At 40.9% G+C, this 24,942-nt stretch overlaps 1 pseudogene; it reads left to right on the top strand.

Annotated features, from left to right (window-relative positions):
* The first annotated feature begins 28 nt into the window (after positions 1–28).
* LOC106974201 (calreticulin-like) lies at positions 29–24,698 on the top strand (annotated as a pseudogene).
* Positions 24,699–24,942: the final 244 nt, after the last annotated feature.

Raw genomic sequence — 24,942 nt, 5'->3', positions numbered from 1 at the left:
AGCAGCCTGCTGCTCAGGCCTCCAGCTGATGACGCGATTGGGTCCATCTGCCAATTGTGGATACTTGGACATGCTTGGCCTGAGGAAAAATCACTCTGGACAGATGCCCAAACCAAAGAGGCCTGATCCAGCTGGCCTTTCCAGGTCTCAAGTGCAAACTGATGGTAAGGATCTCTGCAGGGGCTGCAGAGATGTGGAGGTGGGAGCAGGGGCCATTGTTAACACACAAAACAACAAAAAGACTGGAAGGAAATATATCAGAATGCTGACAGTGGTCATGTCTGTGAGGTAGATTATAGTGTTTTTACTGTTTATTTGTTGCTACCATAAATTATTTTGCTTTGAAAAATCACGAAATATAAAATGAGAAAAATAGACACTTTATTTGCCTTTCTTATTAGACTGTGAGCTCCTTGAGGGCCAGAGGGCTTGAGGAATTGTGTCTTATTAGTACTTCGATGTCTAGCACTTGCACTGCAACAGTACAGGAGCTCTGTAAATATTTAAGTGAATGACTTGTATTGTCTTTTACTTCAAGCATTTAGGCTCTTATTTAACGCTCCTTTCTTAATAGACTTGGTTATGTGCTTCCTAGGGTATAGTTGATTAGAAATGACAACCCATAAAATAAATGAAGGACCTACTAGTAGTACCCATTCAGTGAGAGCAAAAATAATTATTTAAAAAAATGTTTTTTAGCACTTATTTATTTTTGAGAGTGAGAGAGAGCACATGAATGCCTGAGTAGCAAAGGGGCAGAGAGAGAGAGAGAGAGAGGAGGACAGAGGATCTGAAGCAGGCTCTGCACTGACAGCAATGAGCCCAATGCTGGACTTGAACTCACAAACCATGAGATCATGACCTGAGCTGAAGTCTGACTGTAAGCTGACTGAGCCACCCAGGTGCCTTTTTATAAAATTTTTTAAATGCTTATTTATTTATTTTAATGTTTATTTTATTTTTGAGAAAGAGAGAGAGACAGAGCATCTGAGCTATCAGCACAGAGCCAGATGTGGGGCTCAAACCTGCAAACCGCGAGATCATGACCTGAGCCAAAGTCGGATGCTTAACTGACTGAGCCACCCAGGCACCCCTATGTTTATTTATTTTTGAAAAAGAGAGAGGGAGCATGAGTGGGGGAGGGCAGAGAGAGAAGGTGAGAGAGAGAATCCCAAGGAGGCCCCACACTGTCTGTGCAGAGCCTGATGGGGGGCTTAAACCCACCAACCGTGAGATCATGAGATGAGCCAAAATCAAGAGTTGGATGCTTAACCGATTGAGGCATCCACGTGCCCCAAAATAATTATTTTTAATAATTATTAACAATCACAATAATAGCAATTATCTTAATTATTATTATCTTATTTAATTTGGTCCTCATGCCAATCGGTTATTCAATAAACATTGAGCAGCTACTATGTATTCAGTATCCCCTTCTTTGAAGAGTTTAAATATAAACCTTATTTATAGATGAGAACACAGATTCAGAAAAGGGATTGGCTCAAGTCACATACAGAAATAGGGGGGAAGGCTCAGATTGTTATCCAGTGCTGTTCACTATACCACAAGGCGTTTTATCAGTTGATAAATATTTGAGTGATTATGGTCTATGTAACAAACGTGGATAGACTGGCCAGTAAAAAGAAAGGAAAGGAAGTGGGCAGATAAGCTGGCAGGCAGGTAAGCAGGGATGTAGGTCCACTGATCTCACTGGGTAGATTGCTAGAGGCAAACACATTGACCTCAGGGAAAAGTGAGTGTTCACGGCAGAACAAGAACAATGGAGACAAAATTTTCAAAACAAACCCACACCTCTGCTGTACATTACAACCTAATGTAGGGTTTGAGTCTTCAAGGAACTTTACATTTTAAGATTCTGTACGTAAGAGGTCAGAGTCTTTTATAATGTTTACAAAAATTTTCCATTGAAAATGATATATAAAATATTGGCACCTGAAGAAATAAGCTTTAGTTTTGTCTAGCAAATTCTCTTTTGCAAAATGCAGTCTGATTATGTTGAATAAATGCAGCAAATGTGTATTTTCATGTAATTACACAAGCATTTTCTAAAGGACCTATTGTGTCCCAAGCTCAGGACTAGGTGTTGGGGAAGGTACAAGGCTTACCTTCAAGGCTAAAAAAGATTTCTCTCTCTTTACCTTTGATGTTGTATCTTTGTATACATATACACATATGTACAGATTCAGCTTCAGGTAGTATGTATTGAGCACTTACAATGTGCCTGACACTGTTACATTCTATTTTATTTGATTCTCCCAGAATCTCAATAAATTAGATAATCTCTTTCTATAGATGAAGAAACGCAATCTCAGAGAGGTTAAAGATACTGCTAAAGCTATAGGTGGAGATGAGTCCCTAGCCCAGTCTTTGGATTTGAGCTACATTACAAGCCAAACACGGTGGGAGGTGCAATGTGGATATAAATTCATTTGACATAGGAATCATGTTATATGGCCTCCTTGGTCCTATATTTCTATAGACTTGGGTATGATTATGTGCACTCATCAGCTAGATGTACCAGCTTCCAAACATCTATTACTTTTTATTGATTGGATCTCTGGGGACATACAGTATTTGACCAATTTGAAGGAAAGATTTATCAGAGGAGAAAAGATAGTAGCATATACTCGAGGTTGATACACTGCTCTCCTGCTCTCAATAAGATCTCTCTTTGAGCTGGTCCCTATTTACTTTCCTCTCCTGTTCCCTGAAAACTATAAAGTACTGTTTGCATTTCCCTTGAAACACTGTGCTGTTTGATGCCTCTGGGCCTTTTCATGTGCAAGTCATTCTATTTGGAACACCCACTCCTCATCTTTTCTGCCTTTCCCATTCTCACTACTTCAGGTATGCCTTCTCTGAAGTTCACTCTGACTTTGGAGGGCATTCAGTGTTTTTCTGAATTTCATTGCCCTGTGCTTCCTTCTATCACTGTCCTTACCACACTGTGTTGTAACTGTCTACTTGTCTGTATTTTCTACCAGACTCTGAGACCCTAAACAGAACCTGGGAGATCCATGCCTTTGTGCCTAATGCCTTGCACAAAGTGAATGCTCAAGAAATATTTGTTGAGGGGCGCCTGGCTGGTGCAGTTGTCTAAGCGTCCAATTCTTGATCTTGGCACAGGTCGTGATCTCATGATTCATGGGTTTCAGCCCCATATCTGAGCTCTGTGCTTGGGATTCTGTCTCTCCTTCTCTCTGCCCCTCACCTGCTTGTGCTCTCTCTCTCTCTCTCTCTCAAATAAACCTTAAAACATTTTTTTAAATTATGTATTTGTTGAGTGAAGGAATAATGAACCCAGAACCAAAGTGCAGAAGAACTAGGTTCTAATCACAACTCTGCAACTGACAACTTTTTGTCTATAAGCAAGTCACTTCCTTCTCTGGGCTTTAGTTTCCCTGCCTGTAATATGAGGAGGTCAGATGAAATGACCACCAACAGTCATTCTGGCTTGAGCATTCTCTGATGTTAAGATGTTATGATGCTAAGAGGAAAAATATAAAACATTAAAGTAGGACTTTATTAACCACAGGACATTATTCTCCTAACAAGAAAGGCTCCTTATTTGGGGACATCTTAAATTGTGTCAGGTTTGATTTATATCAATACTGTTCACCCAGAAAAATAATTAGCCATAAACAATTCTGAGTTCTGCCCTAGCCTCTCTTACCATAAGGTTCAAGATCAAAGTTGTACAACTGTTTCTGCATACTTGTTAAATTCAATTAACATTTGTCACATGGATTAATAAATGAATCTATCCATTTGTAAAGCTGAGAATCTTATGGCATAGGCAAAAGGTAAGATCATACATACATCCATTCAGTCATTCAACAAATATTTTGGCAATTAACTTTATGAGAGATACTGGGACACAATGGTAAGTAAAACAGTTATGGAACTTACCAGCATGTTGGTGTCTGGGGAAGATAGACATTACTCCAATTATACACAAATAACTTTATTAATTACAAAGTGTAAAGTACTATGACTCTTACCTTTGCTGTGCATTCTAGGCTATAAAGGGCTTTTCACACACATCACCTCATGGGAAGCCTTATAGTATAGGGGTTAAAAGTAAAGATTTTGGCATTATAGAGGCCTGTGTCTGAACCTGGCTTGCCCACTTACTTACAAACTGGGCTCTTGGATAGGTTTCCTAGCTTTACTTTTCTTATCATTTGAATGGGGAAAAATTGCACGTTTGTCTCAGAGCTATTATGAGAATGCAGTGAGATAATGCATGTAAAGCACTCAGCACCATGCTTGACATATGACTGCTGTTAGTTGTTATTATGATTATACAACTTTTTGTTCTTCATAGCACTTTTCCCTGTAGCTCCCTCTTTTTCCAGAAGAAAGGCCAGGTTTGAAGTCAGACAAATGAGTTCACATCTCAAGTCCTCCACTTAGTAGACACAAAATGCAACTAATAGTACCTTTTCATAGCATTATCCATGGGAGTAAATGAGGTGAAATTTTTAGGGACCCACATAAGGGCCAAACACATAATAACAAATCTTTTCACTTTGGTATCAGTCCTTATCCTTCTTTGGATGAACAATGGGAGGCCCGCTGTCAGGAGTGGTGGGTAAGGTGGTCACTGAGATGTCTTGTCCTGTCTAATGCTGAGATCTTGGGAGATGAGGCAAGACCGTAGAAAGCAAACTCACCCCCTGAGCCTCATGAGGGGAGGAGGTGAGCTGTCAGGCTTGAGTAACAGGAGCTGACAGAGCCAGTTCAGGGTGGTCTTACTGGATGTGAGTTGAAGTAGGGTTTTCATGGGCAGAGCTCAGGCAATAACCCGACATACTGGGTAGTGGAATTTGAGAAATATCCATTTAGCTGCAGGGAGGAGATGAAATAAAGGCTACACCCAAGGCCTTTTCCATCACAAGCTGCCAAATTGCCCTGTGACTCTGGGACCATGGTGGGCCCAGGAAGTGGGAGTCAGCAACTCTGAAGCCTAAAATCAGAAGGGCACTGAATGTTTGCATGGAGTGCCAGGTCCTAAAAAGATGTCTGTATGCCATCTATGCCAAAGCAAAACAAATTTATCAGCATCTCCTCAAAACTGCAAGGAAGAGTCTAAAAATTTTAAGCAATAAAAAAATGGTAAATGGAAATTGATTGTTTAATATCATCATTACTAATTCAAGAAGTATAAAATGGTATTGCTAATCTCTTGGTGAGTTGATTTTATTATTTTATCTTACTAGACATAAATATGCATAAGGACTTAGTTCCCCTAACCATATTTTTTCCATCTATTGTTAAGAGAATCCCTCAAGTCTTTCAACCAATCATACATTGCCATGATGGTTTTTAAGACTTAACTCTCATAGAGGAGGGTAGGGTGGAGCATTAATGTGTAAGTGGCTCAAATATTTAGTAGTCAAGCCACTCCACACAGTAGGGCACAAATGGTAGAGTTTAGGGGGGTCTGGGTAGCTCAGTTGTTAAGTGTCTGACTTCAGCTCAGGTCATGATCTCATGGTTTGTGAATTTGAGCACCACATTGGGCTTTCTAGGCAACATGGAGCCTGCTTGGGATCTTCTGTCTCCTTTTCTTTCTGCTCCTCCCCTTCTCTCTCTCTCTCCCTCTCTCTCTTAAAAGTAAATAAACATTAAAAAAAACAAACAAACAAATGGTAGAATTTAGGCATCAGATAGTAAAGGGGTTTTCAGGAATATTGGAGTTATCCCATGATATTCCCTTACTGTTCCTGTAGGCTTGGTCAGCCTTAGTTGCATCTTATTGTCTTTAAGAAAACACAAATAATTTCTATATGTTGCTTTTCTTCTTTCCCTCATTGGTGGGTGGAAAAAATGATGGGTATAATTTAAACATAGGCTTGATTATGGTAATTTCAGTTTACAGCAGGAAAATTTTATAGAGACAAAGAAGAGGATAAAGGTGAATGCTGGAATTCAGGAATATACTAATTGGGAAAAAGTTCTGACTTTAATGTAATTGTTTTTATTCATAATTATCAATTCATTTCTCTTTCTTAGAATAAAAAATTAGCAGGTGGAGAAGAAGGAACTGTCCACAAAATAATAATGTCCATTTATTAAATAACAGATATTCAAAGCTAAGCCCTTAGACACATTATCCCCATTAATCTTCCTAACAACTTCATGAGATGGTTACTGTTATGTTCCCAGTTTTGCAGAGGGGGCCCAGAGAGGATGGGTAATTTGCCCAAAGCTATATACACAGCTGGCGAGAGGCAGAGCTGTGATCTGATTCTAGGTCTGACTCCAGGACTGGGTTAATTACTGCTGGGCTACCCTGCTTTCTCCACCCTGAGTTTTTTAAATATAACACTGCAATTGAAACAGGAAAAAATGCTGTATAACCTTCAAATGTTGCTTTCCCCTAGAGCAGCTTGGTGCAAAGGAGAGTGGAGCGGACAGACTGAGGGCTAACTCCTATGACTCACTAACTGCATAATTTGGGCAAGTCTTTTCACTTCTCTGAGCCTTGATGTTAAATGGAGATGATAATCATCACCTGCCATTCTCATTAGGCAGAACTGCTGTAAGAGCCAAAAAATATTATGAAGGAAGGGGGAGCTCTAAGGGCAAAGTCTACAAGGCAAGGGTTTTTGCCTGAGAAAGCTTTTATCCTATAAATAGAATCCATTGATTGTCCCCTGGAATAACTTCCCATCTTCTCTCTCCTGGCTACTGTTATGAATCTCATTTTCATTTTTATTAAAGGAGAACATTACAAACTGACTTGAGCATTTAAAGTCTCATTTAAATCCACTCTGAAAAATTGCTTCCAAAGGAGAGAGAATTGGAGATTGAGAGACTCGTGGGACGCCTGCTTCTTGGTGGCTCTGGGGGCAGTCTGCACAGACACCCACCTCCTCTCAGTTTGATTTCTGATTTGTTGCTCCTCAGATCTCATTCCACTTAAGTGCATTAGGTTCCCTTTGGTTGTCCAGAAGGGCTCTTAGGTACAAATGAGGTTCAGCAAGGATGGAGGGGATTGCATTGGAGTACATAGCAGGGTCTGGTAGAGCAGAGATTCAGAGCTTGGTCTTCTGCTTATGGGTGCAATACTCTTTCCCTTTGGCCCACTCCCTCGCCCTGAAGTCTTCTCTGGCCTCACTTGAGGTCTTCAGTGAAGTAAGCATACTCTCTAAAATACACAGTTCCTAATGCAATATCAGACATGAAAGTGTTTAGCACAGAGACTAGTATGCAATAAATGCTCCAGAGATAGCTGAATCAGCACCTGTGATTCTTCTGTGCAATTTAACACATATTTATTGAACATCTCTTCTATGCTAGGCCTTGGCCTAGATTCCAGGAATATGAAGATTTCCCTTCTCTTCAGGAGCTTAAAAACTATTCAAAGAGACTGAAATAAACCTAGTTGCAACTTAGTGTGACCCAGGGACATGCAGAGAGCTGTGGAATCATGAAGGAAGGACCCTCTCTAAGCATGAATGATGATAGCCTCTTGCATTTTATGTTGACAATGTACAAAGTGCTTCTCACATCTCTTACCCATATGAATTTCATGGGATCCCTATGAGGTAGGAATAATTATCCACATTTTCTGATGAGGAAACTGAGACTTAGAGAATTTAAGTGACAGAGACAAAACCAGTAAGCTGGGCAGCAGCATGGAATAATGGAAAGACCACTGGCTTGGAAGTCAGGAGACTTGGCTTCTTGTATGTCTGTTGTTTGTGACTGTGTGATCTTGGATAAATAATTTTCCTCTCTGGGGCTTGGTTTCCTCATCTATAAGATAATGTACATAGACTAGAAATGTTCTGTGCTTCTTGGGATAAACAGGGCCTTGTTTCGTAAAGCTGCAGAACAGTATTTATCTCTGAGCATTAAAGACAGAATGGTATAAGGGGAAGAAAGAATCAGACAAACATGGAATAAAATCCTAGTTTAGTTCCTTATTAGCCATGAGGGCTTAGCCAGGTCACTTCACTCCCTGTGACTCAGACTTCTAATTTGTAAAGTAGAGATAATACCTATTTTGCAGGGTTCTTCTGAGGCTTGAATAAGGTAATGTGTCCAGGATAGCACCTAGCACATAGTAGGTATGTAAGAAAGTACCAAAGATTGGTGATACCAAGTACTGGGTCTCTCTGGCTGCTCTTTGAGTACTTAAGCCTAAAGATTTTGTGTTCTCTGCTCCCGGGTCTGCAGACCAATGAAGATGCCAAGTTTTATGCCCTTTCAACCAGGTTTAAGCCATTTAGCAATGAGAATGAGACCTTGGTGGTTCAGTTTTCAGTAAAACATGAGCAAGGCATTGATTGTGGTGGCAGGTATACAAAACTCTTTCCTGATACCCTGAACCAGGAGGATAGGCATTCAGAATCTGAGCATTACATCATGCTTGTAAGCTCTCTGATAGTGGTCACTATAAGCCACATGAGGTCTTAATGAGAGGCACTGTAATTGTTGAAGAGGCTCAGATTGACCTGAAAAAGGAAATTTCTAATCCACCTCCTACACAGTAAGACTCTTCAATGACCTGAAAAAAGCAACCTTAAGCTTAAATGTTAATATAAATAGATGAAAGAGATAGAGAGTCACATGGTTATTAACAAGGCTGCAATACAGAGAGACATTCCCCAGTTCCCAAAAGGGAGAAAGGAACCATAAACTGTGTAGACACCCTCAAATGCACCTACTACAATGTGGCTTTGCTTTTAAAGCGATTCCTGCCCTTGATGAGAGAAGGCCCAAGAGGTCATATAAATCACCTTTATTAAGCATCCATAATGAGTCCAGAGTACTGCATCTGTAACCTCAAATATGTCACTAGGCCTCCTTGGAGCAGTCCAGCTCTTACTTAGCTCCAATCTTGAATGATGGTTGAGATTTAAAAACCAACAAACAGGGATGCTTGGGTGGCTCAGTTGGTTAAGCGACCAACTTCATCATGATCTCGTGGTTCGTGGGTTCAAGCCCCACATTGGGCTATGTGCTGACAGCTCAGGGCCTGGAATCTGCTTCAGATACTGTGTCTCCCTCTCTCTCAGCCCCTCCCCTGCTCACACTCTGTCTGTCTCTCTCTCAAAAATAAATAAACATTAAAAAAATTTTTAAACCAACAAACAACAATAAAAGCTAATCCAACTCCCAAAGCACTGATGAGGAATGTACCAAATGTTTTTGCACAAAGTCAGAGGCAAGCATTATGCCACATGTCATACAGCAAAATTTTCTTAAAATTTTCCCTAAAAATTTCTTTCTTTTCCCAGGGAGTTTCAGATTTCTTGCTTCAAGCTTTTGCCAAAATCTTCCTCTTCAGCCTCTTTCCCTTTTTTTATTTGCACCCCTCCCCCACCAACTCTTTCTCCCTCATCTTTCAAGCTCTTGCATGCATAGAACAATATAGCACTCTGGGTGCCTGAATGTGTCTTCGCCCATTTCTCTTTTCGTCAGAATCCACCCTCCTTACAAGGAGTTTATATGTGTTTATGTATGAGATGGTTGTAGTAAGGAAAATGGAAATACTTTTTCAAATGTGATTTTTTTCATATGAATATTATTTATTTGATGCTCAAACAACCAAAGCAGTTTCAGCTGTTAATAGCTCCATTTTATAGATGAGGAAACAGAGGCAAGAAATTTGCCCAAGGTGAGTAAGTGGGAAGTCAGAATTCAAACCCAATCTATCCAGATTAAAGCCTGTGCTTTTTTCTACTCCATATTTTTGCCTTCTATTTGGTGGGGAAGCAAGCATGTGAATATTTTTTTTTAAAGGCAGAATGAAAGACATATTTTTCTATTTATTTATTTATTTATTTATTTATCCATTTACTTCTTTTTGAGAGAGAAAGAGTGTGCTCATGCACATGATCAGGGGAGGGGCAGAGAGAGAATCTCAAGCAGGCTCCACACCCAGTGCAGAACCCGATGCTGGGCTTAATCCCACAACTGTGAGATCATGACCTGAGTGGAAATCAAAAGTTGGTTGTTCAACTGACTGAGCCACCCAGCTGCTCCAAGACATAGTTTTAAAAAGATATTGATGAGGTGCTATGAGACTACAAAGATGGCATGACTCAGTCCAACTGGGGGGGCTTTTTGGATGGGGTATTAATTATTCTTTGAAGAATGAGTTAGATGTTAATAGGCAGAGGAGGAGGTGGGGGAAATATAATGAGGACAGAGGAAGCTATACAAAAGCTCAGAGGCATGAAATTGAAATGCAAGTAGAAAACCGATGAAACCAGTGTGGCTAGAGCACTTTGCGCACGCACGTACGTGTGTGTGTGTGTTTAGGATAGTCAAGAAGAACATGGGGAGTGAGGTTGAAAAACTAGGTTAAAACCTATTCTTGGACCTTTGTCACATTAAGCTCTCCAGGCTCAGAGCCACTGATCAACAATTGCCTCTAAAGTTTTCACAAAGCAGAAAGAACCCCAGGCTCTATTTCTTAGTAGGCTTGGGTTGAATCCCAGCAATGCTACTTATTAGCTCTTTGACTTTGGGTGAGTTACTTAAATTTTCTAAGCCACAATTTTCCCAGCTAAGAGTGGAGATAGTTACACATGCTTGTCACAAGAACTAAATGATATGGTATAAGGTTCCTGGCACAGGAAGGATTTTCTGGTTGGGTTTGGTCAATGGAAGTCCTGGCAGTAGATCAGAGGGAGGAAAGAGAGTTGTGCCTCTCAACTGAAAGTCACAGCTTCCCTCCAGCCACCCTCCCCACAGGAGTCTTTCTTCCAGGCTCTGGTAACCACTCTTACTCTTTGCCCCTTCAGGGATAAGGGTAGGAATAGCCCTTCTGTTGCCAGCGCACAGCACAGCACTATTCTTTATGCCTTCTCAAGGTCCCCTATCTTTGTAAATAGTCCTTTTATTAAATTCTCCTCAAGTAATACTAAATTTGAGTGTGCTGTTTCTTGCTGGGGCCCTGATTAATATATTAGCTATGTCTGTCTTAGCCTCAGACCAGGCAAACTGCCTAAAAGTGATGTAACACCATGCATTAGGGTTTAATTTCTAGGCCCTGACATTCTGTGGCTTTGGCAACAACAAAGTGCAGGTCATCCTTCATTATCAAGGGAAATAGCATGAGAACAACAAGACCATCAAATTCAGGGTAAGTATGTGGGCTGGTCTTCAGCCTAGGGGGAAGGATAAGCATTTTATATGTGTTATCTCACTTAACCTTTACAAAAACCCTATAAATTAAATACTATCAGAAAATAGATATAGAGAAGTGCTATAGATTGCAGAAGTTCACATAAGAGCCTGACTTCTGAAAGGAAGTTAGATAAGGTCCTCTCTTGGAAGAATGTTTGGCATGGCCCTGTTGCTCTGCTAAATATTGAAGGGATGGGCGAGGTGGCAGGTACTAAGCTAAAATATGAGTGATGGGCTTGTCTTAGTAGCATTAGATTAGAGAGATCTAGGTTAGCTGGAGGATAGTAGCTGGATTTCTTTAGCATCTCAATTGGTATTCACCAAATTCCAACTCTGTGTTGGGACTTGGGGTGGGGATAAAGTGAGCCCCAGACATGGCCTCTGACCTCACAGAACTCACAGTCCAGTGAAGGTATGAATCAAGAAAAGGAGAGGACTACCCAGTATGATCAGAGTCTGGGGAAGCACAGAAGAAGCCCTCTACACAACCTGGAGCCTTAGGAAATGTTTCCTAGAGGTCTTGCCTGTGCTGAGTTTTGAAAGATGAGCATGAATTGGTCTTGTGAAAGAGTGTGACAATTTTAGGGAGGATTTAATTCCTGGAAGAGGCAATCACATGAGAAAAGTAAAAAATACCTGAGAAAGAGTGGTACTGTAAGTAACTCAGCACAACCAGAGTGCGGGGGAGAGGCAGAAATTGTGTCTAGAGAAGCCCATAGGACTTGAGTCACTGGAGAAATTATGTTCAGGCTCAAGGCCTTTGCTAGCAGGACTGTGAAAGGACTGTATGTGCAAGGGCTCCCTGAGGTCCTCCTCTGGGGTAGGCCTTGTGCTGGAAGCTGTTAACACAGCAGATGAGTCAGACATGACCTCTGCTTTTGAAAAGCTTATAATCAAGGGGCACAGACAGAAAAACAGAAAACATCAGAGAATGACCAGAACTGCGATGGAGCTGAAGGATGGTGGTCAGGGGAGCCAAAGAAGTATGTACTTAGGAGAAAAAGATCCAGAGTCTCTACTGAATTAATCATAGAAATGGGAGGAGGGGTGTGGTGAAATATGTTTGTGTATATTTGGGGGATGGCATTCAGGAACTGTTTTAGGTGGTGCATTTAATGCTTGAGGTCCAAAGATGTCCAATAGTGGAGCTGAAATATTCCCTATCCTCTTTCTAGATCAATAAAGATACTCAACTATACACTTTGATCATTCACCCAATGCTACTTATGAGGTCAAAATCAACAACAACTAGCAAGTGGCTGCTGGGGGTCTGGAAGTTGACTGAGACTTCCTGTCTCCCAAGAAGATAAAAGACCTCTATGCCTGGAAACCAAGGAAATGGGATGAACATCTGCAAATAGAGGGTCCTAAAGATAAGAAACCTGAGGTTAGACAGTGTTTGGCTGGGAAACAGATGGAGATGTCAGCTATGGGGCTGGGAGAAGAAAGCTGGGAAGAGAAGCAGAAACTGGGGCATTAATCACTCCAAGAGGTATCCAGCTAAATATTGGTATCCAAAGAGGTGTGGAGGAAAGAGGGAAGCAACTTACATTTGTTAAGACTCTATTGATCCTTCTGACAGCCTCTGTGAACAGTGTGCTCTGATCCCTGTTATAGATAAGGAAACAGACAACACGTAGAAAATGAAGTGACTTGGCAAGTATACCTACATTAGCACCAGGATTTGAATCTGGATCTCTGACTCCAGAGTTATTGATATGGGGAGTGTGTGGAATATATTCACTGATTTCTTATCACTCACTGCAAAGCTCTCCTGGATATAGCTATGAATAGCACAATCCAGGGATTGAGAATCCTCCTGGTATTCAGAATCTAGTGGAGTTTGCAGACAAGTACACAGACAGAGGTCACACTGCGTAATTAGTGCTAAGAGTCAGGGAAACCCAAATCCTGTGGAGCCCAAAAGAGGCTCCTAACCTAGCCTGTGATAGGGTTTGGGTGGTGGTCTTGGAAGGAAGAGGCAATGTTTGAGTGATTGGGTTAACCTAGGGGTTAGAAACATAGACTGCAGTCATATAGATATGGATTGAAATCTGAGCTCCACCCTTTACTAACTGTGAGACTCCTACCTACTTGCAGTTACATTTGGGCAAGGAATGTAACTGCTATGAAAGTCAATTTCACAAACAGGGATTATTATAATACCTACGTGTGAAGGTGGTTGTGAGGATTAAATGAGCTAACACACATAATATAGTGATTAGAAAATAGTAAGTCCTTTTAATATACAGGATTTATATGTTAAAATGTACTGGATTTCAACACTGAATTTATTAGAGCAAGGGAAGTGGGAAATTGGGTTAGAGGGAAGATATTCCAGACCCAGAGAACAGCAGGAGCAGAGGCATAACAATTAGGTGGAAAGCAACATGGCTACATAAAAGAATTGAAAGCAGCAGTTTACTATTTTGGGAGCATAAATTTCAAGGTGAAGACTGGTGGGAGATGAAGTTGGAAAGGTTTGTTGGAGCCAGGTCATGGAGGGCCTTAGCTATTTTGTCGGTTCTCCACAGGTCAGAGCAGATTCATTCTCATGCAGAAAAGACGTTTAGGGTTAAACAAGGAGCAACATGGGACCCAGTGGCTGGAACTCCTAAGAAGAGGCCTGCAGAGAGGTGGGCAGTGGCTCAGCTGTGTGTAGGATGATTTAGCAAAGGGATCCAGTCTCATGGGAGGGAAGCATAGTCAGGGAATTAAGACAGGTGAGCAGGCTGTGTCTGTGCCTTTGGCACCACAGGAAAATTAGGGGTGAGTCTTCTTCCAGGTGCAGTAAGCAGGCTTAGAGCAGCAAGACTAACCACAGACCCTCACTCCTGTTGAGGACCATGTACCTGATGTAATCAGGGTTGGCTCAAGACCTGGGGGAGAGGGGAGAGGCTACAGGTCTCTGTGCTCCCTGCTGAGTAAAATTAGAGAAGAGGGAAAGCAGTTAGATAGGCAGGGATCTATGAAGACTATAGCCCTCATGATGGGATGCTGACTATTACATCTCAGGAATCAAAAAGTGGCTGAGACAGCTGAGGAACTAGAGAACTTTCCCAGCTGCAATGTTACTGAATGACAGGGTCTAGTTGGCTTAGCATTGAAGCTTTCAGTCAGTCTGGGCAAATGGTCAGCACCAAGATGACCTGCTAGGTAGATAAAACAAAATTTTGGAGGCTCCACAACAGAAGAAATATGAAAGTCAGGGTAGGTTGTTTGTGACTTGGAGCTTTGTCTTGGTAAATAGAAGAGGCCTGGAGTAAAAGGGAAGACTGGTACATGTCTGGGAGCATTCTGGGTACAAAGCAGATCACCAAGGGGGGTCTTCAGGAAGAGTGATACAGGCTAGAAGACTTATTCTGACCATAGGGGCACATGATTGAGGGAGGGAGAGGGTCAGACAGAACGGAAATTTCCAACTTATTTGAGCTTGAAGTATTCAAGGTCAAAGTGATAGTGACAACTTGAGGAAGAGCGAGAGTTGCTTAAAGGCTTTTTCTCTCCTGTATTGGATTTGTTTGCAGAATCTTGAGCTGGGCTTTCATAGGGGTAAGGACAGGAGGTTGGCAGGGTTAGGGAGTCAGGTCTAGCCTGACTGTAGGGACCCCAGTTTTATCCCAGCCCATTCACCTGTCCTAAAGAAGGAACATTTTGTTTTAGAACTGGAAGGACTTTGAGTACATCCCAGACCGAAATGCCAAGAAGCCAGATGACTGGAATGAGGTAGTGGATGGGGAATGGGAAGGGCCTCTGATGCCAAACCTGAAGTATAAAGTGAAGGGGGCCTTTCCTTGCAACAGGTATGAGAAATAAGACAGAAGAGAGAGATGTAAGGTATAATTTACAAAACAGAAACTCTAAGATCCTGCGGTTTTCTCCTTACCACCACCCCCACCCCCACTCCCCATAAGACTGTAGCCTCATCTAGGCCCTGTTCTCAGGGCAGTGCCTACCTGGTGGTCTGGTAAAGGTCAATGCTGGGAGGGAGAGATCTAAGCAGCCCTAGACAAGGGGTTTGTCCAGAGTGGTGGAAAGCAGACAAAGAAACATGGTCAAAACAGAAAATGGGTCTGAGGTCAGGAACTGGAAGTCTCAGAACTGATCCTGAAAGAGAAAGGTGGGATATGAATAAGCCAAAGGTGTTGGGGGTGAGGATGGAGAACTTCTCTTTAAGGACCAACTCCTGACCTCATGTCAGAAGTGAGAAGAAACTAAAAGGATTGTCTATCAAATAGTCCAGAGATATAACTGAGGCAAGCAGTTTGCATCAAACTGATACATCAGTTTGACAGAACTGATGATTTTATTGGGCCACAGTTTCCTGTCATATACTAGGAAGAGAATGGCCCAAGTGCCAAAGTCCTTAGATGGTGTTCCCTGTGAAGCTACATTTCCTTAATGTCATGAACGAACTTATGCACAGAGATGGAACCAGGCTTAGAATGGGTCTCTGCCACCTTGTTCTACCCTGTGGGTAAAAGGAGAACTTGGAAGAGTCTCATTCATTAGCTTGAGGAAAGGGAAAGAAGCTACAGGAATCCTACTGTCTTTATAAGTTGTATAAATACAACTGTCTTTATAAATTAGTCTTTCTGATTGCATGAGAAGAATGGAAAAATATTAATGCCATGTGCACTCTTTGGTTCTTTGCTTAGGAACAATGGAAACCTCAGATCACTGACAATCCCAGTTAACAGGGGTAGTGGATTCATCCAGGAATAGATAACGCTAAATATAAGCCTGATCCCACCATTTGTCACTATTATAACATCAATGTTTCTGGCCTGGACCTTTGGCAGGTAAAGTTCTCAGAGCTCAGAGCCACTGATCAACAGTGCCTCTAAAGTTTTCACAAAGTGGAGTTCCAGGCTGGAAATCACAAGACTTGAATGAGTCTTGATCTTTCTAACCCTCAAACTGCTCATCTTTAAAACAGGGCTAATTATATTCATCCTGAAAATCATAATAGCTAAAATGTACTGAGTCCCTACCATGTACCAAGCACCATATTAAAGACTTTGCAAATGCCACTTAATTCTCACTATGAAATCTCCCATTTCTAAAAGTGAACACTGAGGTTCGGAAAAGATAAATAATTTGCCTGAAGACACATTTGGTAAAAAGAAAATCTGAGATTTGAGTGCAGATCTTTCTGAGGCTAGATTCAGGGTTGCAATACTTTACACTGCCCTACTGGTCCCGCATGATTCTTTTTTTTTTTTTTTTAACGTTTATTTATTTTTGAGACAGAGGGAGACAGAGCATGAATGGGGGAGGGTTGGAGAGAGGGAGACACAGAATCTGAAACAGGCTCCAGGCTCTGAGCTGTCAGCACAGAGCCTGACACGGGAATCGAACTCACGGACCGTGAGATCATGACCTGAGCCGAAGTTGGATGCCTAACCGACCAAGCCACCCAGGAGCCCCCAAGGTCCCGCATGATTCTTGAGGGTGTTTTTTGGGTGTGAAAGGGAATCATCAGAGATGTGGTAAAATCTTGAAATATTAAAATCCCCAGATAGATGTTGGGTGTGATTGGCCCAGCCATGATGACAATTCTTGACCTAGTCTTTTTCTCTCTGCCAGTCATCTTTCCTGGTTCTGATTGGAGGGCTCATATACTCAGGTCTTCATAGAGTTGTTCTCTCTCTCTCTCTCTTCCTTTGAGACCAGTTATTGAAGATGGGGAGGATTCTTTCCCAACCCAGGAGAAAAGAGTGCCTCAAGAGCCAGCTCCAGAATGAAGGCCTTAGCCCAGGAGGCCTCTGAAAAACTGCAATCTATAAAAAAAACAAAACCTTGAAATCTACATAGTCTTGGAATTCCTTTGGAGAGGAAGGGAATTCACTTTTGGTAAATACAGGACTGGGGTCAATGCTTTACCTATATTGCTTCTTTTAATTCTCATAACTATGTAATGTATTATTGTCTCTTCTTTTACCATTTTACATTTGACAGAATTGAGACTCAGAAATGTCAAGTGATGTGTCCAAGAGTACACAGCTAATGTGTGGTAGAGACAGGAATCAAACAAAACGTTTATTGATTATAACCCACTATACAATAGAGCCTCTAGAAACTACAGCCACTTGTCTTGGAGTGTATCATGGAAGTTTCCATAGCCAGGGAAATCTGTCTCTGACCAGTGATTTCTACAGTACAGGGCTGCCAAAGGGTTCTTGGACAAGACACTGCCTCTATGAAGCTTTCTTGGTTTAGTTATTTTCCACTTTATTTGTTTCCACTTTCTTGGTTTCCTAGCTCAGTGAGACTGGCATGGAAGTGCAAGGAGATGATGTATGTAAATTACTACACACACAGTAGGGTTTCAAGAGATATGGACATGAGGGCAGGAGGGAAGGATGAAGGAAGGAAGGAAGGAAGGAAGGAAGGAAGGAAGGAAGGAAGGAAGAAGAAAAGAAGGAAAGAACCAAGGGACACATGTTGTTCTTTCCTTCCTTTCCTATATGAAGAATGTAGATACACTTTGCACAAGTTGCCATTGTTATCTCTTTTTTACTGTTTTCTCTTTCTGTTTTTATTTTATTTTTATTTATTTTTAATTTTTTTAACGTTTATTCAATTTTTGAGAGACAGAGAGAGACAGAGCATGAGCAGGGGAGGGGCAGAGAGCGAGGGAGACACAGAATCTGAAGCAGGCTCCAGGCTCTGAGCTGTCAGCACAGAGCCCGACACGGGGCTCCAGCTCACGGACTGTGAGATCATGACCTGAAGTCGGATGCTTAACCAATTGAGGCACCCAGGCGCCCCTCTCTCTCTTTTTAAAAATATTTATTTATTTTGAGAGAGAGTGCGAGAGCAGGGGAGGGGCAGAGACACAGAGAAAGGGAGAGAGAGGATCCCAAGCAGGATCCACACTGACACAGGGATTCCATCTCACAAACAGTGAGATCACGACCTGAACCGATATCAAGAGTTGGACACTCAACCAACTGAGCCACCCAGGGACCGCTCAGTTTTCTCTTTTTAATAAATAATGGGAACTTTCTATATCTTGTGTAAATATGTGGTCATGTTAATATGCCTAATTTGATTGTTTTCTTAAAATCTATTGGGGTTTTTTTTTTCACTGAAAACATTAAAGTATACATTTAAAACTATGTATTTGTTCATCTATAAAAATGTATTTAGTTGTTTTTTTTAAATGTTTATTTATTTATTTTGAGAGAGAGAGAGAGAAAGAGCAGGGGAGGGGCAGAAAGAGAGGGAGGGAGAGAATCTCAAGCAGGCTCTGCGCTGTCAGCTCAAAGCCTGATGCAGGGCTTGAACTCACAAACTGTAAGATCATGACCTGAGCAGAAACCAAGAGTCAGATGCTTAACTGAGGCACTAATAGTTCTGAGTTCTATCAACCTCTCCAAGCAGGCAAACCTTCTATTTGTGAATTTAAATCACGCTGAAGGAATGCTTCTGGCACTTTAATGTGCATATGAATCACTAGAGGATCTTATTAAAATGCAGATTCTGATCCATCAAGTCTGGGTAAAGCCTGAGAGACTAGATTTCTAAAACTCCAGCATTATCTTTTTATATTATTGTTTTTCTTGTGACACAGTTCTGTATGATGCTGACATCACCCTTGCATGCATCCTTTCCTTCTAAGTTCTAATTCGGTCTGATACTCCCACATCCTACTTCACCTTACACACTTAACCAGCTGGACACATCCAGTTTACCATGGAGTCCCTACACCTTACTGTAAAAACCTAGTGACTCTCAGCATGCCTATAGGTGGGAACTCCCTTACCTGCCCTGTCCCTATCAGGGTTTCCAGCCTTCAGATGCTCTGTGAGCCCAGCTGTCTTCCTGGTGGGTCCTAGCCTAGAAAACTGGTTAATTTCCCTGCCTGATCCCTCACCCTTCCTGTCCTCTGTTCTGACACATCCATACACTATCCCCTTGCTTTTGTTATTATTGTTGTTGTTTAGACAGAAGTGGTTACATTCTTTCATTAGGACAGAGGGTGAGGGGAGATGGCCACAAAGGAAGAAAATTCTTTCTCTTACTTTTGGGACTCTTTATGATCTTTGAAGGAATGATGACACAAAAAAGCAGTGAGTATAGCTTTGCCACAATGCAAAGCATGTTGATATTTCTTTTTTTTTTTAATTTAGTTTATTTTTTGAGAGAGACATAGAGTGTGAGGGGTGGGGGGAAGGGGCAGAGAGAGAGGGAGACACAGAATCCAAAGCAGGCTCCAGGCACTGAGATCATCACAGAGCCCGATGTGGGGCTCAAACTTACAAACAGTGAGATCATGACCTGAGCTGAAGTCAGACGTTTAACTGACTGAGCCACCCAGGCACCCCGCATGCTGATATTTCTTAAGTCATATGGTCTGTGAGGTCTCCCTTTTTCTGACGAGGAAGCAGAGGGCTCAAGAGGTGACTTGACTTGTCAAGATGCTATAGCTAATAAAGTGCCCAAACCTAGCCTCTTTCCGTTTTATGATTCAAGTGGGATAGCACGGGAAACAGGTAGCTTTCAGTGAGCTTTTTAGCGTTTACAGTCTAACAAAATGCTTTCTTATGTATTCTGTTTCTTTTCTTTTCTTCTCTTGTTATTTATTTATTTATTTATTTTTATTTTTATTTTTATTTTTATTTATTTTATTGTCAAGTTAGTTAACATACAGTGTAGTCTTGGCTTCAGGAGTAGAATCCAGTGATTCATCACTTATATGTAACACCCAGGGCTTATCCCAACAAGCGTCCTCCTTAGTGCCCACCACCCATTTAACCCACCCCCCACCCCCACAACCCTATCAACCCTCAGTTTGTTGTCTGTATTTAAGTCTTTTATGGTTCTCTGTTTTTACCTTATTTTTCCTTCCCTTCTCCTATGTTCATCTGTTAAGTTTTTCAAATTCCATATATGAGTGAAATCATATATCTGTCTTTCTCTGACTTATTTCACTTAGTATAATACCCTCCAGCTCCATCCATGTTGTTGCAAATGGCAAGATTTCATACTTTTTCATTGCTGAGTAGTATTCCAGTGTGTGTGTGTGTGTGTGTGTGTCTCTGTGTGTGTGTGTATACCACATCTTCTTGACCCATTCATCAGCTGATGGACGTTTGGGCTCTTTCCATAACATGGCTATTGCTGATAGCTCTGCTATAAACATTAGGGTGCACGTGCCCCTTCAAATTCTTTGGATGCTTTGGATAAATTCCTAGTAGTGCAATTGCTGGGTCATAGGGTAGTTCTATTTTTAATTTTTTGAGGAACCTACACACTGTTTTCCAGAGTGGCTGTGCCAGTTTGCATTACCACAAACAGTGCAAAAGGGTTCTCCTTTCTCCACATCCTCACTAACATCTGTTTCTTGAGTTGTTACTTTTAGCAATTCTGACCTGTGTGAAGTGGTATCTCATTGTGGTTTTGATTTGTATTTCCCTGATGATGAGCAATATTGAGCATCTTTTCATGTGTCTGTTTGCCATCTGGATGTCTTCTTTGAAAAAGTGCCTATTCATGTCTTCTGCTCATTTCTTCACTGGATTACTTGGTTTTTTTGGGTGTTGAGTTTGTTAAGTTCTTTATAGATTTTGGGTACTAACCCTTTATCTGATATGTCATTTACAAACATCTTCTCCCATTCTGTCTGTTGCCTCTTAGTTTTGCGATTGTTTCCTTTGCTGTGCAGAAGCTTTTTATTTTTCTTTTTGAGAACTGTATGAAGAAAGCACGTAAGGTCTATTTTCTTCTATTTTTCAGATGATAACATGGAGGAATAGAGAGGATGTTTATAGACCAAGATCACTGCACTAGTAAGTTTTAGGAAGCAGAACTAGCCCTCATGTCCTGATTTTTAGTTGAATGCAGAACCAAGAGTTTAGTGTGAGGGGGATGGGAGTAAGGGGGTACTGAAGAGAAGAGAAGATTAGGAACATTTTTTGTTGGAATAAGGAAAATGGAAGAGCCAACAAATGACCAGTTCTCTAACCAAGACTTCTGATGATTCAAAAGAGAAAAAAAATCTCCAACTCAAAAGAGAAAAAAAATCCCAAAGATAAAAAAATATCTTAAAGTTGTAGAAGGAATTATTAAAACCGACTAAATCATGGCTCCCAGTAAAATAACAATCTCTATTCAAAGTGGCTATTTTGTCCTTCATTCCTCTGTTGGAGGCAGGGTTGGTAGGATTATATAAACCAAACAAAAGTCTTCTCATTTAAAGAACATAAAACTTTTTTCAAGCCTTGGAGGAGGGACACATAACTTATGCTGTGAATTTTCTTTTTGGTCACACAACTGCTCCCACACAATTAACTTGCTGATTTATTTAATATACTGCTAAAGTAAAAAAAAAAATACAGAGACATCTACATGGCTCAGTCCATGAGATCCAGCCCCATGCTGGGCTCTGTGCTGACAGCATGGAACATGCTTAGGATTTGCCTTCTCCCTCTCTTTCTCTCTACTCTGCTCTGGTGTGCACACATGTGTTCTCTCTCTCAAAATAAATAAATAAATAAATAAATAAATAAGCTTAAAAAAAATACAGAATGGCTCTTTTTTGCTCCTTCTGAAACATATCCAGATATTGAAAAGTTGTGATAATTGTTGCCATTTATTGAGTGACTATTAACTGCCAGATATTGTGCTTTACAAATATTTTTTTAAGTTTATTTATTTATTTTTTAATGTTTTATTTTTATTTTTGAGAGAGAGAATGTGAGCAAGGGAAGGGCAAAGAGAGAAAGAGACAGATCTGAAGCAGGCTCTGTGCTGACAGCAGTAAGCCATATGGGGGGGCTCAAACTCACAAACCATGAGATCGTGACCTGAGCTGATATCAGGAGTCAGATGCTTAACCAACTGAGTCACCCAGGTGCCCCTACATATATTATTTTGAATTCTCATTACAACACTGCAGGGGAGTTATTGTCAATATTTTACTTAAGAGGGAAGAGGCCCAGGGGAGTTGAGTAACTTGCCCAAAGTCATACAGCTAGTATGTGGTTGAGCTGGTCTGTCTGACCCATGATTTGTGCTCTTTGTATTCTGTTCCTATATCATTAAATCAACAAACACTGGACTTATTATATGCCATTGACTTAATTCACTTTTTCCTTTAATTATAAATACTAAATATGTTATTTTAAGAAAGTAGAGCGGTGTCTGGGTGGCTCAGTAGGTTAAGCATCTGACTCTTGATTTCAGCTCAGGTCATGATCTCATGGTCACGGGATCGAGCTCCCACTCCCCCCACACCCTCCCCCCCACATCCCCCCTGTCAGGTTCTGTGCTGGGTGTGGAGCCTGCTTAAGAATCTCTCTCTCCCTCTTCCTTTTCCCCTCCCCTGCTTTCGTACATGTACTTTCTCTCTCTAAAAAAAAAGAAAAAAAAAGAAAGAAAAAAAAAGAAAAGAGAGAAATATGGTAAAGAATCTAAATTCTGCCCATACTTCTTGTCAAACCTTTCCTTTTCCTTATGTTCTCTTAATGTTTCTTATTATATTAAGGAGAGAAGCTTAAAAAGGGCATTTCTAAGTGGCATCAGAGGTAGATGCTGTCAATCTGAGCTGGGGCAAGAACCACTGGGCAGCAATTTGGAGCCTAGCAGAGTAATGAAAATTTCCTTATAATCTTCTAAAATAGTGGTCAGAGGTTTGAGGGACACAGTATCTTGGGAAATAGTAAATGAACTTCTTTCTAGAGTGGATCAACTAAGGTGGTACAACATTCTGGATGCTCCATATTATTAATCACCTTTGTATTCCCTCATTCTGCCTCAATTATTGATTAAAATCTTTGGGTCCATGGTCTGAGAATCTGCATTTTAGCAAGGCCCCCAAGTGAATTTTTAAGATTTTTAACCTCATTCTAATCCCACTGTTTTCATTTCAACAGGTACAATCAGGCAGCATCTTGGATATTTTCTTTCTTACAAATGATGAAGTTTGCTGAGGAGACTGGAAATAAGACCTGGGGAATAAGAAAAGTAAGATATTCCCCTACCCTGAATTCCAGATGTCTGACTCTTCAGTTGTACAGTGTTCTTTGCATTTGCAAGATCAGCCTAATAGTCATTATCTCATTTGCTGGTCACATGGCCCTGAGAAGAGGGGGAAGGAAAGAGCTCATATATTCATTGGACATCCACAACTTTGTACAGGAGCACTTTCCAAAAGTTATCCCACTTAGCCCTCAAAATCACCTAATGAGACAGACATTATTCCCATTTTTCAGCTCTAGGAACTGAAATTCCGAGAATATATATAAACAGCCAAGGTCACACACAGCCTTAAACTTACTGAGTTAGAACTGACACTCCTTCTGTGTCATACTCCCTGCTAACAGTGTGGTGATCTAGAAGGTGGCTGCTAAGCCCATTTCTGATGAATGCTTTGGAGAAAGAAGGAAGGTGTTAGAGCTGCTCCCCAGCTTTCCTGCTCTCCTAGAACTGTTTTATGGGTAGAGTAATAATTGGGACAATGGATTCATGACTCCCTTATTCTTCAAGAAGGTCTATTCAAGCAGGTTTGTGGCCAGTGGCAGGTTTGATTACCCAGTAGGCAGATTAAACTCATGCTTAAAAAACCTTTTGAGAGGACTTTCATACTTAATATTTCCAAAGAAGCATTGAAGTAGTCATCATGGAAAAATAAAAATCTATTAAGCCCTTTTACACTTTTTAGTCTAGTTTTGCCTTGTTTTTACTTTGAGGTTATCATCTAATAATGTTTTGAGGCAATATTACATATTGGTTAAGAGTATGAGTTTTGTTTTTTTATTTTTTTAATTTTTATTTTGAGAGACAGAGTGTGTGCGCATGTGTGTGTGCACAAGCAGGGGAGGGGCAGAGAGACAGAGAGAGGGAGAGAGAGAATCGCAAGCAGGCTCTGTGCTGTCAGCACAGAGGCTGAAGCGGTGCTCCATCCCATGAACCTGGAGATCATGACCTGAGCTGAAATCAAGAGCTGGACATTTAACTGACTGAACCACCTAGGCATCCCAAGAGCATTAATTTTGGAGCTAGATTGCTGAGGTTCAAATCCAGGCTCCATCACTTACTAGCTATATGACCTTGAGCAAGTTATTTAACCTTTCTGATCCTCAGTTTTCTCATCTATAATTTGGGAATGATGATAGCAACTACCTTATAAGTTCCTGGCATATAGTAAGTGCTCAATATATGATACCCATTATTATTAAACCATACGTTCACTTGACAAATATTTGTTGAGTGCCTGTTCAAAGCACTGTTATAGGTTATAAAGTTGTGTTAGTGAAATAAAACAGAGAAGTTTCTGTCACCATGGGGCTTACATTTCAGTTAGGGGAGACCAACAAGAAACATATAAATAAGTCAATACATATGTGGGAGATGGTAAAATAACCTATGGAAAACAATAAAGCAATAGAGAAGGCTGTGAGAGTTTTGCTCTTTTCTTCTAGAGGTTGTCAGGAGAGGCTTCATTGAGTAAACAACATCCAAGAGACTTGGAGGAAGGATCAAGCCATGAAGATACCTGGGGAAGAAAACCTAGGTAGAAAGAACAGCAAATGCAAAGTCCCTGAAGTAGAAGCATAATTTGTTTCCTCATGAGTAAGAAGCCCAGTGTGACTAGAGCTGAGTGAGAGACAATGAGAATAGTTAGGTTCATATCCCTGAGTAAAATGGGGAGTGATTGGAAACAGTTTTAGCTAAGGAGTGATGTAAACTGGCTCACAGTTTAAAATATTACTCTGACTACTGTGTTGTAAAAGATGATAGGAATAAAAAGGCTATAGTTAG

Source organism: Acinonyx jubatus, chromosome C1, assembly GCF_027475565.1.
Source record: "Acinonyx jubatus isolate Ajub_Pintada_27869175 chromosome C1, VMU_Ajub_asm_v1.0, whole genome shotgun sequence".
NCBI lineage: Eukaryota > Metazoa > Chordata > Mammalia > Carnivora > Felidae > Acinonyx > Acinonyx jubatus.
The sequence above is the reverse complement of the archived record's forward strand: the minus strand, read 5'-3'. Positions and strand labels throughout refer to the sequence as shown.